Below are 15,948 nucleotides of genomic sequence, written 5' to 3' on the forward strand. Positions count from 1 at the left end.
TGATCATGAATTGCTAACGTACATATAAACAGTCATGGATCACTAACATCTCTTATTCATCCATATCTATAGTCATGAAGTACTACTATCCCTATTTATTAATTGATAGATTTCAACACACCTACTGTTATTTAACTTACGTATAACATTATGAATTAATGCCTTGTGAATAAAACTATTATTGTTTAACCAACCACATTGTAATGACACATTTTTTTAAATATAACATTCTAATGGCGCATGGTGTAAATTAAATAGCAGTGCTGTTGGGAATTCCCTTGCGAGTGAGTTCTCCTTGGTGAGTCAGATCTGAGGTGTTTGGATAAAGCAAAGTATAGGGAACTTTGGTGGGATCATACCTATTCTTCAGTATTTCTGCATTCTGGTTTCTTTCTCTTATATTCTTCTCTATCTCCTCCAACCTTGTTCCGAAATGTTCAAAAGCCTCTATCACACGTTCATCATCACTCCATTCATTCGTGGCTCCTTGCCCCAAATATACCTCATCTATTGAATGCCTCAACAGGATTTCTGTCAAGGCTATACCAAGGGTGGTTTGAAACTGGTTACTTAGAGTTCTAAGGATAGCCAAGTCAGGATTCTCCACTGGCTATGAGAACTCCTGGGAACCTTCTTCAGGGATCAATTTTCTGCTTATGGTGGGCCGATTAAGCATGTATCTGGCGTAAGGGTATTGCCTGTAATTAACCGCAATGCGAAGAGACGAGGCCACCCATATGTTTGTTGTTATTGCTTTTTCAACTTCTTCCATGCTCTCCATGTTGTACCATCATGTCTCGTCCTTCTTGTCTAGGTGACCAACATTTCTAATTTCGACCCACCATGTTTGAAACTCTGTATCGGATTTCACTGCATCATCACTCTGGTAGTACAATGACAGGTACTCTTTAACCCATGAAACTATTGCAAACCATATCTCTAAGGAGTTGTCTTTAGTGTGATTTTTTGGAAGTTTTTTTGGTGGATTTTTCTGGTCTAATTTCTCTAAAATTTGGCAAGAATTCATTGAAATCACAAGCTTGATGGCTAAACATCACACAATAGAAGTGCCCTAGGTGTTTTTCATGGTGTTAAATCTATATTTACAGTAAAAAAAACTAGTTTAAATAACACAAATCAAGATTTCACCTCAATTTTTTCCACCGGATTCCGGCACCGTAACTCCAAAAATTCGCACTATAGACAACTCCTATCTCCAATCCACAGCATAAGGGTAGTCTTCGATCATCAACTTCAACCCGTAGGGCGTTGATGAGTCCATCACTACCATACCCCTGTCAAGTTTTAGCCATATATATATATATATATATATATATATATATATATATATATATATATATATATATAGATATATATCAAAATTCAAATGGATTGTTGGAAATATTAATCTCAACCACCGGCTTAAACACACTAACAACCACCTTACTTACCCAGTCAACTTTTGCAGGTTGCAATTTTGTTTGCAGGCGGAAGGACTGAAGTTCTGAAAAGAAGTACAACGCTAACCATTCTGCAACACATCACATAATTAAAGCACTTATTACATAGTTTGTAAAATATATATTCAACCATTTACTCCACAACTCTAATACATAGTTGGTAAAATGTATATTCAAACATTTATTGCGCAATACTTAGTTGCAGTCCGCAACCTCTCCAAGTTCAGAAAAACCCTCATTTTGTATAATCGCCCATCCCGTGCCTTAATGATTTGTTTTGTCATGTATTAATGTTAAATTTGTATGTTGAGTTAAATATGAATGTAAAGAGTCATCTGTATGACTGAGCGAGAGAGAGGGTGAAATTCTGTGAGGAGAAAATCATGGAGAAATTTGTGGTGGGCGTGTGAAAACAACAGTCATTGTGTGTTACTCTGCAACCCATGGTGAAGTGTAAATTGTCGTAAACCTTTGTTTTTACTTGGTGAATGAATATGAATTTATTTTCATGCATTAGAATTTAATCCTAAGTTTTATTGTGTTGCTCCAAGCTTTACTCCGTTTTGCGGTGAGTGAATTTTGTGTTTTATTAAGTCTCTGCATAGTTGTGATATCTTTTCCGCAACTGAAGTTGACTTTGTCACAACTGATTTTTGAGCAAGACTCCTCTCCTCTGCCCCTACAAATTTGTCTAACACGGTATCAGAGCAGGTTAAACTTTGTTAGTGTAAAAACAAGTGTTTTTACTAGAAATTAACAATTGTTTTGAGGGCAGAATTTTGAACTGTATTTACCAACAGGTAGAAAGATTTTTTTTACACTCAGAAATGGAAACATCAAGCACAAGCTTGACTAATCCTTAGATACCTCAATTTAATGGAAAAAATTATGATTATTGGGCTATTACAATGAAGGTCATGTTTTCTTCTCAATACATTTGGGATTTGGTGGAGAATGGTTTTCACGAACTAGCAAATGCAGCAGCATACAATGCCTTGTCTCAAGCAGAAAGGGATTTATTGAGGGACAACAGGAAGAAGGATGCAAAATCCCTCTTCTAAATTTTTGAAGTAGTTCATGAAAGTATTTTCCCAAGGGTTGCAGCAGCAACGAAGTCTAAGAAAACACAAGACACCCTCCAGACAACCTACCAAGGAATGGCAAAAGTGAAAACAACAAAATTGCAAATGTTGAGAAGAGATTTTCAAACACTTTGTATGAAATATTATGAGAATGTAGACTCATTTTTTACACATGTAATTGGGTTGGTTACTCAAATCAGGTCTCATGGTGAGACACTTGAGGAAAGGAGAATAGTTGATAAAGTTTTGAGAAGTTTGCCAGCAAGGTTTGATGCCACTGTTGTGGCCACAGAAAATCCAAATGGTCTCTCAGAGTTCTTAGTGGATGAGCTTCATCCATCACTCATTTCTCATGAACATAGACTGAATATAGCAACAAGCTCCTCATTAGAGCATGCCTTCAAGACACAAGTTTCAATTGGTCAAGGTCGAGGCAGAGGACGATCATATGCTAGAGGAAGAGGAAGAAGCCCACACAAAGGTGGAAGAAGCATCCCTTCAAGCTCAAGTGGAAGGGGAAGCAATCAAAATCCAAGTAAAGGCCCCAGCCAAAATCAAGCACAAGGTCAGAGGTATGATAAATCTCAAGTCTAATGTCATTACTGTAAGAAGTATGGTCATTACGCAAATGAATGTAAAAAAAACAATATGACATTAGTAAAAAACAAAATGTAAATTTCACAAAAGAAAATCAGAACCATGATAGCATGTTTCTAGCTTGTAATGTAGCACAAGAAAAACAAAGGGATGTATGGTATCTAGATTCAAGGTGTAGCAACCACATGTCAGGGAACATAGAAATGTTTTCCAATCTAAATGAAAGTGTGAAATCTAAAGTGACAATAGGGACTGATAGCAAAGTATCTATCATGGAAAAACGAAGAGTCAATATCCTAACAAATAAGGGGGAGAAGAAGTACATCTCAGATGTTTACTTTGTCCCCGGTTTGAAGCATAACCTCAAAGGAATTGGACAACTCATGCAAAATGGCTAAAATGTATTTTTTTAAAAATGACGAGTGCACAATTTTGGATAGGCTTCCAAGTAAACAACTGACTGTGAAGGTTCATATGAAAAACAATAGAATGCTTCCCCTAAAGATAAGATCAGATTTTAAGGAAGAAGGTGCACAAGCACAGCTATCAATGAACTCACAAGAGGATGGAAGATAAGATGCAACATTCACACAAGTAAACTTTCAAGTAGAAGTTAAAGATGAAAATTGGTTATGGCATTTGAGATTTAGTCATCTCAACTTTGGAGGTTTGAATTTGCTGCATAGGAAAGGCATGGCGAATGGATTTCCACTTATAGAAAAATTGGACAGCCTATGTCAAGGATGTATCTTGGGCAAACAACATAGAGAGACATTTCCAGCAGGAAAGTCAATAAGGGCAAAGGCACATTTGGAGATTGTCCACTCACAATTATGTGGACCAATGCAAACACAATCAATTGGTGGCGGCCACTATTTATTGACCTTCATAGATGACAACACAAGGAAGACATAGGTCTATCTCCTAAAACAAAAAAGTGAAGTGTTTGATCGCTTTCGTCAATACAAAGCTCTTGTTGAGAAGCAAAGTGGAAACTACATCAAAGTCTTGAGGGAAAACATAGGTGGTGAATATATCTCAAGTGATTCCTTCGATTTTGCAAGGAGCATGGAATTCACAAGCAATTTACAACAAGGTACACACCTCAGCAAAATGGTTTCACGGAAAGGAAGAATAGGACCATTATGGAAATGGCAAGGAGTATGTTAAAGGCAAAGAATTTTCCAAATGTTTATTGGGATGAAGTTGTCACTTGTGCAGCATATATCTTGAATAGGTGTCCAACCAAAAGTGTCGAGAACATAGTTCCTGAAGAGGCATGGAGTGGAAGAAAGCATAGTGACACTCACATGAGATTCTTCGGTTGTGTGGCATATGCACATGTCCCAAATGAGTTGAGGAAGAAGTTGGACAACAAGGGGGAGAAATGCATATTTTTTGGTTATAGTGATGAATCCAAGGCATAAATCCAAGGCATACAAGCTCTACAATCCATCAACCAAGAAGGTCATAATCAACAGAGATGTGCAGTTCATAGAAGAAGAAGCATGGGATGGAAGTTTAGAGAAGGTAGTCAATGTCAAAGCATGTATACCACATGAGGACAAAGAGGAATAAATAGCAAAAAGTAATTCATCAATAGTGACTCTCTCTACTCCTATTCAAGTGCAACAAAGCAAGCAACAAGCAACACCATTAGCAAATAATAGGACAGTGTCGCATAGTCAAGCAAGTGCTTCTACAGGTATGTTGCAAAGAGAAACACCAAGTGACATATCAAGCCCATATTCAGCAAGCACAAGAAGACCAAAATTCAGAAATTTAAATGAGATTTATGAACAAGATGAAATTTGACAATAGCATTGGTCTGAATTACTTATTTGCATTGTTTTTCCATGTAGATGACCGAATCCATTTTGAAGATGCAGTCAAAGAAGAAAAATGGATTGTGGCAATGGACGAAGTAATAGAAGCAATAGAAAAGAATGAAACATGGGAGTTAGTGAACCTTCCGCAAGGGAAAAAAAAGTCATTGGAGTGAAGTGGGTCAATAAGGCCAAGAGCAATGTTGACGGGAAGATTGAAAGGCATAAAGCAAGACTAATTGTCAAAGGATACAAGCAGCAACATGGAAGAGATTATGCAAAGATGTTTGCACTAGTCGCGATGACAGAGATAGTGTGTACAGTTGTGGCAATTATTGTGCAACATAAATGGAAAGTGTATCAATGGACATAAAATCAGAGTTCTTGAATGGAGTGCTGAAAAAGGAAGTGTATGTTGCGCAACTATTGGGTCCCTATAATACTAGTGATTACCCCATTACTATTGTAGTTATACCCCTTATTTATATTGTTGTGCCCCTATTACCTCCATGTTGTTATTTCTGTGCCCCATAGAATCCCTTTATTGTTATTTTTGTGGCTTTATATTATTATTGTTAGGTCGGCTGGATTATATTGTGACTTCTTAGACTCCAATATATAGAAAGGAGGTTTTGTCATTTGAATCATCCAAGAATTGTTCATTTATGTAATGTAAAGGAGGTTGCCCCTCGAAAAGGCTGAATTCTAAGGCATTGATCTATCTTTTCTTGAGCTGGTTTCATAACATTTGGTATCAGAGCTTTGGATTCTAGGGTTTCGCTGCTCCAAACAAGTCATCGTGGAATTTTCGCTATAACTTTTTTTTCTGTGACGTTTCAGAAGTCACAAAAAAAAACCCATTTGAGAAGAAATCGCGCTGAACCTTGGGTCCAAATTTCAGAGCTTTTCGCGTGATATTTGTGGAGATATGATCTGAGGAAGTTGGTCTTTTTGCAGACTCCTGAATTACATTCAAAACAGGTGACCTGGGGAAAATCGTCATAACTTTCTCTCTGGGGATCAGATTGAAATTTTGTAAGAAGTTACAGAAAGAGGACGGACTGTAGTTTCTTGTGTGCATGTTTCAGATCCAAAGGTTGAAACAGTGACTCGTGGCACGTCGTACAAGTTCGCTCTACTGAACTAGTCTAGAAGCAAGTCACTGTGGGAGATTTCACATAACTCTTCCTTGGAGAATCCAATTTGGGTCAGACTTGTGGCATTGGAAAGAGGACGCAGAAGGCTACTACAGGTCACAATTTCAGAACTGGATGATCTGAAATTACAGAGATACATCAGATTCAATATCAGGCTTCTACAAAGTGAAAAAAGGTGTGTAGTTTTTTTTTAAATTTTTGCGTAAGCTTGGTTTAACGGAATTCAAAGGGCATAGTAAAGCATTATTATCGGTAATTGATGCCCCGAGGAAAGAAAATGCAAACACCTAGTAAGGAACCTGAAAGCTCTAGCATGACTCATGAAGAAGAGGAAGAAATGCTACATGATATATCAAAATTACAAGAACAAGTGCAACAAATGTCACGCTCACAAAAGCTAACAGAAGCTAAGATAAATGGCGTGGAATCTAAGATAAATGGCGTGGAGTGTAAGATAAATGGCGTGGAATCTAAGATAAATGGCATGGAAGCTAAGATGGATGATTCGAAGACAGATTTGAAGAGAGACATGGCAGATTTGAAGATAGATTTGAAGACAGACATGGCAGATTTGAAGACAGATTTGACAAATTTTCTACAAGAAATACTTACTAATGGTGAAAAGGTAGTAAAGGAAACTCATGATGTGAACAAAAGAAATGTTAATCATGATTCCATAGACTCTAATGTTGGATCGAAGACCCACCATATTCCAAAAATCGATATGAGGAAGTTTGATGGCAAGGATCCCGCCACATGGATATTACAGATGGAGCAATTCTTCGATCTCAATAATGTGCAAAACACACAAAAGGTACGTATGGAAACTGTATATTTGGAACCAAATCAGTTTGTATGGTATCAATGGCTTTGCTCTCGTAAAAAAATTATCACTTGGGCAATTTTTACGGAAGAATTGATAGCACATTATGAGGATACAAAAAGCAACACTTTTTTTAGCCAATTGATAAGTCTCAAACAAAAGGGTTCAGTAATGGAGCACATTGAGGAGTTCCAAAAATTGAACATAAGGGTAAAAGATATTCCAGAGGAGCATAGGATTGATGTGTTCATAGGGTCTTTAAAGGATAATATCCAACATGATGTTCGCCTTTGGGAACCTGATTCATTAGAGAAGGCATTCAGGTTAGCAAGAAAAATGGAAAGCAAAATTATGGCAACCAGGAAGCATACCACTCACAACTATAAAGATGGAAGTGTTGTTGCCCCTAGTCTTCCACAACCTATAAGGTTGACACCACAACAATTGGAAGAAAAAAGAGCAAAAGGGCTTTGTTACAGTTGTGATAGCAAATACACTAAAGGTCATAAGTGTGCTGAGAAGAAATTATTCTACATAGATTGTGAAGAGGAAGAAGAAAAGGAGCAAGAAAGGTCAAAAGAAGAAGATATACTCCAGGAACAAAGCCTAGATGAAGAACAAATAAATCCGACCATATCTTGTAATGCATTGGCGGGAATTACCACTCCTCAAACCATCAAGATAGAAGGACAAATCAAGAAGAAAAAGGTAATAGTGTTGATTGATTCAGGAAGCACCCACAATTTTATTCATTGTAGGGTAGCAAAAGAATTGAATTGCTTCCTATATCCAGCACCAGAGTGTCAAGTGATGATTGCAAATGGAGGAACAATAAATTTCTCTGGAAAGTGCCATAATATCAAGCTATCCATGGGAGAATATGTATTGACTAGCCCAATGCTTTCCATTCCAATGGGAGGTGCTGATGTTGTACTAGGAGTCCAATGGCTACAATCCTTGGGTACAATAGCTTTTAATTTTCAAGAACTTTTCATCAAATTTTCTACGGAAGGAAAGGAAGTTGAATTAAGGGGTATTGCAGGGAAACCAGGAAAGATAATCAGCTCTAATGGTATGACAAAGCTTCTAAAAAAGGAGCAAAGAGGTGTAATTGCACAATTATGTTCGCTAGATGTTTCCACATTGGAATCATCTATTTCTCCAGATCTCCAAAAAGTCCTGGACAATCATTCCAAGGTATTTGAGACTCCCAAAGGTCTCCCACCTATGCGTGATCATGATCATGCTATTCATCTGATTCCAGGAAGTGTTCCTCCAAACATCAGGCCGTACAGATATCCCTATGTCCAAAAAAGTGAAATTGAACGTATGGTTGCAGAAATGCTAGAGGCTGGTATAATTCAACCGAGTCAAAGTTCTTTCTCTGCTCCAGTAGTATTGGTGCACAAGAAGGATGGATCATGGCGCATGTGTCCGGATTATAGGGAGCTCAACAAGCTCACTATTAAAGATAAGTTCCCCATTCCTGTCATTGATGAATTACTGGATGAATTGCATGGATCAATTTACTTCACCAAGTTGGATCTTCGTTCGGGATATCATCAAATCAGAATGAAGATTGAAGACATTCCGAAAACGGCATTTAGAACTCATGAGGGTCATTATGAATTTTTGGTCATGCCTTTTGGCCTTACCAATGCACCTTCAACATTTCAAGGTTTGATGAATTCAATTTTCAAACCATTCCTTAGAAAATTTGTGTTAGTATTTTTTGATGATATACTAATCTACAGCAAGTCTTGGAAGGATCATGTTGAACATGTTGACAAGGTGCTACAACTATTGGAGGAGAAACAATTATATGCAAAAAGATCCAAATGTTTCTTTGGAGTCCAGGAGGTGGAATATTTGGGTCATATTGTATCTCATGAAGGAGTTAAGGTAGACCCTAGCAAAATTAAAGCCATTAAGGAATGGAAAATCCCCACATCCATAAAGCATCTGCGAGGATTTCTTGGGTTGACAGGGTATTATCGCAAGTTTGTTAAGAATTATGGGAGAATAGCAGCACCTCTAACAACATTATTGAAGAAAGATGCATTTTCATGGACTCCGGAAGCAACAAAGGCCTTTGAACATCTTAAAGAGGCAATGTGCCAAGCACCGGTCTTAGCTACACCGGACTTCACAAAAACCTTTATTGTGGAATGTGATGCTTCAGGAAATGGAATTGGTGCTGTTCTAATGCAAGATGAAAGACCCATTGCTTTTGAAAGTCGTCCAATCAAGGGAAAGTTTTTAAGCAAAGCTATTTATGAGAAGGAAATGTTGGCAATACTCCATGCACTTAAGAAATGGCGACCCTACCTAATGGGAAGACACTTCAAGGTAAAAACGGATCATGATAGCCTTAAATACTTTTTAGAACAAAGATTATCCTCTGAAGAGCAACAAAAGTGGGTCACAAAGATGTTGGGTTATGACTTTGAAATCATCTACAAAAAAGGGAAGCAAAATGTGGTGGCAGATGCACTCTCAAGAAAGGATGAGGATGTGGAAGCATTGTTGTGCGCCATTTCTATTATCCAACCAGATTGGATAAACGAAGCAAGGGAGGAATGGAAGAATGACGAAGAAGTGTGGGCACTTATTCGAAAGCTACAACAAGATTCCAGTACGTCTGATACATTTAGCTGGCAAAATGATTCGTTATGGTACAAAGATCGCTTATACCTCTGTAAGAATTCCCAGCTAAAACAAAAGATTCTTATGGAATTGCACACTTCTCCCTTAGGAGGGCACTCAGGATTTTTAAAAACTTACCACAGGGTTAAGAAGGAATTTTTTTGGGATGGCCTTAAATCAGATATTCAAAAGTTTGTGGCGAATGTTTGGTTTGCCAACAAAATAAAGTTGAAACAATTAAGACACCGGGTCTATTACAACCTTTATCCATTCCAAGCCAACGTTGGGAGGAGGTTTCAATGGATTTTATCACAGGTTTACCCAAGTCTGAGGGAAAGAGTGTAATCATGGTGGTAGTTGACAGACTTACCAAGTATGCACACTTTTGTGCATTATCACATCCATTTCTACTGCATTTATGGAAACAATTCAAAAGCTACATGGAAACCCAAAGATTATTGTAAGTGACAGAGATCCCATTTTCACTGGAAATTTTTGGACAGAATTATTTTCTTGTCTTGGTACTCAGTTAGCTCATAGCTCATCTTATCATCCTCAATCTGATGGGCAAACTGAGATAGTAAACAAATGTTTGGAAGGATATCTTCGTTGCTTTGTATCTGATAAACAGACACAATGGGTCAAATGGTTGCCTCTGGCTGAATGGTGGTATAACACTTCCTTCCATACAGCAACAAAAATGACCCCATTTATGGCACTTTATGGGTATCAACCACCATCCATCACATCATATTTAAGAGAAAATTCTAAGGTTCAGGCAGTGGAACATCACATCGAACATCAACAACAAGTCCTCCAACTCTTAAAGGATAACCTCGTGTTGGCACAAAATAGAATGAAACAACAGGCAGATCAACATCGCAGTGAAAGAAGTTTTGATGTAGGTGATTGGGTATTCCTACGGCTACAACCATATAAGCAAATGTCCCTAAAGCAAGCTAAGAAGGATAATAAATTATCACCAAAGTATTATGGTCCGTACAAGGTGTTGCAAAAGATTGGTACTATGGCATACAAATTGGAGCTTCCTGCAGCTTCTCGATTGCACCCAGTTTTCCATGTTTCATGTTTAAAGAAGGTTATAGGCGACAAGCTCCCAGTTCAAACAATATTGCCAGAACTTGACGAGGAAGGAAAAATTATATTGGAACCGGAAGCAGTCACAGAAACAAGAACTCGACAGCTACGAAATTGATCAATTTCAGAGTATCTTATCAAGTGGAAGAACTTATCCGCTGAAGATTCCACATGGGAGGATGAGAATTTTATGCAGAAGTATCCAGAACTACTCAAGCGTTGAGGACAACACTTTTTTGAAGGAGAGGGGCATGTTGGGTCCCTATAATACTAGTGATTACCCCATTACTATTGTAGTTATACCCCTTATTTATATTGTTGTGCCCCTATTACCCCCATATTGTTATTTCTGTGCCCCATAGAATCCCTCTATTGTTATTTTTGTGGCTTTATATTATTATTGTTAGGTCGGCTGGATTATATTGTGACTCCTTAGACTCCTATATATAGAAAGGAGGTTTTGTCATTTGAATCATCCAAGAATTGTTCATTTATGTAATGTAAAGGAGGTTGCCCCTTCGAAGAGGCTGAATTCTAAGGCGTTGATCTATCTTTTCTATATTTTATTGAGCTGGTTTCATAACAGCAACCCCCTGGTTATGATGTAGAAGGAAAAGAAAACAAAGTGTATCAGTTAAGGAAAGCTATTTATGGACTAAAGGAAGCACTGCGTGCATGGTACAATAGGATAGATGCCTGCTTGTTTGACAATGGTTTTGACAAATGTAACTGTGAGCTTACTCTCTACATCAAAGAGAGCGATGATAAGATTCTTATTGTCGTCTTATATGTAGATGATTTGATTTTTACAGGCAATGATGATTTCCTCATCGTTGATTTCAAACAAGTCATGAAGAATGAATTTGAAATGACTGACTTGGGGTTGTTAAGGTATTTTTTGGGCTTAGAAGTGACGCAAACAGAAAATGGCATTTTTATTTCTCAAGAAAAGTATGTAGCAGACATTTTGGAGAGGTTTAATATGCAGAACAACAAACCTTCACCAACTGCAACTATCATGGGGTTGAAGTTGAGCAAAGAAGATTGTAGTAGCAATGTCAATTCGACATTATATAAAAGCATGATAGGCAGCTTGATGTATTTGACCGCCACTAGGTCGGATATAATGTATACAGTGAGTTTGGTGTCGAGGTTCATGGAGACATCCAAGGAAACACATTAGAAAGCAGTGAAAAGGATTGTAGGATATGTCAATGGGACAAAACTCTATGGTATTTTGTATGCCGCAACAAATGATTTCAGGCTGGTTGGTTACACTAATAGTGATTGGCTAGGAAGTGTAAATAACAGAAAGAGAACGTCGGGATATGTTTTTCATTTGGGTTCTGGAGCCATTTCATGGGCCTCCAAGAAGCAACCAATAGTGTCACTGTCAACAGCAGAAGTTGAATATGTCACCGCAACAACAACAGTGTGTCAGGCAGTTTGGATGAGAAGGATTTTGAGGTATCTTCACCATGACCAAGAAGGAACGACAACTGTTTTCTGTGACAACATCTCCGCAATTGAATTGTCAAAGAATTATGTTTTTCGCAAGAGGACCAAGCACATTGATGCTAAATATCATTTTATTAGAGAGTTGATTATTAATGATGAAATTGTGTTGCACCATTGCAGGTCACAAGTCTAACAATTTGTTGATATTTTCACAAAGCCATTGGCACATAAAAAATTTGTTTGTCTTAGATATTCTTTGGAAATTTTCAATGGCGATAGTTGTTATTAAGGGGGAGTGTTGGAAACATTAATCTCAACCACTACCCTAAACACACTAACAACCACCATACTTGCCCAGTGAACTTTCGTAGGTTGCGATTTTGTTTGTAGGTTGAAGGACTGAAGTTTTGAATAGAAATACAAAATTGACCATTCCGCAACACATCAGATAGTTAAAGAACTTAATACATAGTTGGTAAAATGTATATCCAAGCATTTACTGCGTAACTCTTAGTTGCAGTGCGCAACCTCTGCAAGTTTAGAAAAACCCTCATTTTGTATAATCACCTATCCCATGTATTAATGATTTTCTTTGTCATGTATTAATGTCAAATTTGTATGTTGAGATAAATATGAATGTAAAGAGTGATTTGTATGAGTCAGCAAGAGAGAGGGTCAAAGTTTGTGAGGTAGTGAGGAGAAATTGTGGAGCAATTTGTGGTGGGCGGGTGAAAACAATAGTTACTCGGTTTTACTGTGTTACTTCACAACCCTTGGTGAAGTGTAAATCACCTTAAACCTTTGTTTTTACATGGTGAATGAGTCGTAGTCTCATATCCTTACCACAACTAAAGTTGACTTTTCCACAACCGATTTCTAAAGCAAACTCCTCTCCTCTGCCCCTGTAATTTTTTCTAACATGGATGACACAAATCAAGATAAGATTTTAGGCAGTATCGAGGTTAGATTATGATTACCTCTTAAGGAGATCTGCAGGCAACCCTTGTTCATCAAACCTCTAGTCATTGTACACTACCGCAAACATCTCCATGTTATACATTCCAAGAAATATTGTTGTTTCAAGAATGCCTCCACCATTTATAAGAATTTGGTGACCCAAAGCATTGATGTGCATGGTGTCCCAGAAATGGTGGCTCAGTAGCTTATACACGGGATGCATCACACTCAGTTGTCTGTTGGTGGTGATGATAATTGGCTCTGTGACTGCATGAGTCTTGAGCCTGAAAAAAATCCCACCATCACTTAGTTGGGACCCTATATTATATAATGATATTGTAAATACTAAACCAATTCTACATGTATATTCCCAAATTATGCATGATTTTACCAGTGACTGATAAAATGATGGTAATCAGAATCATTAACAGCTATGTATCATTTGGCCAGCTACCATAGAGCTCCTTGTGTGCCTTCCTATGTCGGGGTAAGCACCTCCTGAACACTTTCGCGACGTTGATTTGAAGGGAGTAGGCTCATATCGATTGCAACTGATCTTAATGTGCCATCATTCTTAAGGAAGAGAATTGTGCGAGAAGCATATATATTGGTGGTAGCCAGAGCGTTTATTCAGTTCACATAAGGCATGAAGACATCATGGTGGTTCAGAATGAACAACATGTTGTCCTCCATACTATGAACATACATATCATATAAATTTATAAATACGTATCTTTGAAAGGGATCCAAAATCTTGAATATAGGTTTTTTAATAATTTAATATACATCTGGGCATAGATAAGAGACATATCATATTATTTTATAAACACATTTTTTTTGAAAGGGAGACATATCATATTAATGTTTTGTAAAATTAATCATGGTCAACTATAGTCTGATGTTGCATTGCGACAAACATTGTCTCAATATGAAAACCAACCATGGTTCAATGTCGAATTGTGACAAAGATTGTCTCGATATGAAAATCAATCATGCTTAAGCATGGTCCAATGTCGCATTGTGATATTGATTGTCTCAATATGAAAATCATCCATGGCCAACCATGGTCAACCATGTTTTTTTTAGGGTTTATAATTATCTTGGATTTATATACCTTGGGTTTATAATATAATCCCTTGAGTTTAATATTATTCCCTTGGGTTCATAATCCCTTTGGGTTTTAGTATTAGTCCCTTGGGTTTATTATTCTCTCGGGTTTATAATAACAAACACTTGGATTTATTAATCTAAGGGTTCAACCATGGTTTAGCATGGTCTGACGTTGCATTGTGACAAAGATTGTCTCAATATGAAAATCATTCATGGTCAACCACTATCAATCATGGTCATTCATGGTCAACCATGATTAATCACGATCAATATGAAAATCAACTTTGGTCAACCATTGTCACATTCTGACAAGCATTGTCTTAATACGAAAATCAACCATGGTCCAACATCACATTGTGACAAATATTGTCTCGATATGAAAATCAATGATGTTCAAACATGTTCAAACATGGTCCAACATTGCATTGTGACATTAAGTGTCTCAATATGAAAAACAACCATGGTCAACCATGTTTATTTTAGGGTCAATCATGCTCAACCATGGTGCAACATCGCATTACGACAAAGATTGTCTAAATATGAAAATCAACCTTGGTCAACCATGGTCCAACATCGCATTGTGACAAAGATTGTCTCGATATGAAAATCAATCACAGACAACCATGGTCCAATGTTGCATTGTGACAAAGATTGCCTCTATGAAATCAACTATGGTCAAGATTGTTTATTTTAGGGTTTATAATATTTATCTTAGGGTTTATATACCATGGGTTTATAATATTAATCCCTTGGGTTTAATATTATTCCCATGATTTCACAATCAGATGGGGTTTTAGTATTAGTCTCCTAGGTTTATTATTTCCTTGGATTTATTAATGTAAGGGTCCATATTCCTAAGGTTTAATATTATTCCCTTGGGTTTAATATTATTTCCTTCGGTTTATAATCCCTTGGGTTTTTAGTATTAATACCTTGGGTTTATTAATCACTTGGGTTTATAATATCAATCATTGTCAACCTTGGTCCGACGTTGCATTGTGAAAAACAATGCCTCAATATGAAAACTAACCATGGTCAATCATGGTTCAACGTCGTATTGTGACAAATATTGTCTCGATATGAAAATCAATCATGCTTAAGGATAGTCCAATGTCGCATTGTGACATTGATTGTCTCAATATGAAAAGCATCCATGTCAACCATGTTTATTTTAGGGCTTATAATATTTATCTTGGGGTTTATATACCTTGGGTTTATAATATTAATCCCTTGGGTTAAATATTATTCCATTGTGTTCATAATCTGTTTGGGGTTTAGTATTAATCCCCTAGGTTTATTATTCTCTTGGGTTTATATTATTGCCTTGGGTTTATAATCCCTTGGGATTATAGTATTAAATCCAAGGGATTGATATTATAAACCCAAGGGTTAATACTAGAACCACAAGGTATTATAAACCTAAGGGACTAATATTATAAATCCAAGGTATATAAACCCTTAGATGACCATGATTTATATGGAACCTAAAAGATTAATATTATAAAACCATGAATAATATTATACTTTAGGAATATGAATCTTTAGATTAATATACCCAAGAGATTGATATTATTGTCCCTTGAGTTTATAATTGTAAATAACATTTAATATTAAATAATAATTATTATATAAAAATAATTATTATTAATTATAATGATAATAACGATATTTTTGTTGTAATAATTTTTTGTATTATTATTTCTATTATTATATATTTATCAATAGTAAATACAA

General features: G+C 36.7%; 1 pseudogene; it reads right to left on the reverse strand.

Annotated features, from left to right (window-relative positions):
* Positions 1–250: 250 nt before the first annotated feature.
* LOC149153670 (putative linoleate 9S-lipoxygenase 5) overlaps positions 251–15,948 on the reverse strand; it is a 33,159-nt pseudogene continuing 17,461 nt past the window's right edge.

The sequence above is a fragment of the Pinus tabuliformis genome, chromosome 9, assembly GCF_031772625.1.
Source record: "Pinus tabuliformis cultivar Carrire ecotype Pingquan chromosome 9, CPIR1, whole genome shotgun sequence".
NCBI lineage: Eukaryota > Viridiplantae > Streptophyta > Pinopsida > Pinales > Pinaceae > Pinus > Pinus tabuliformis.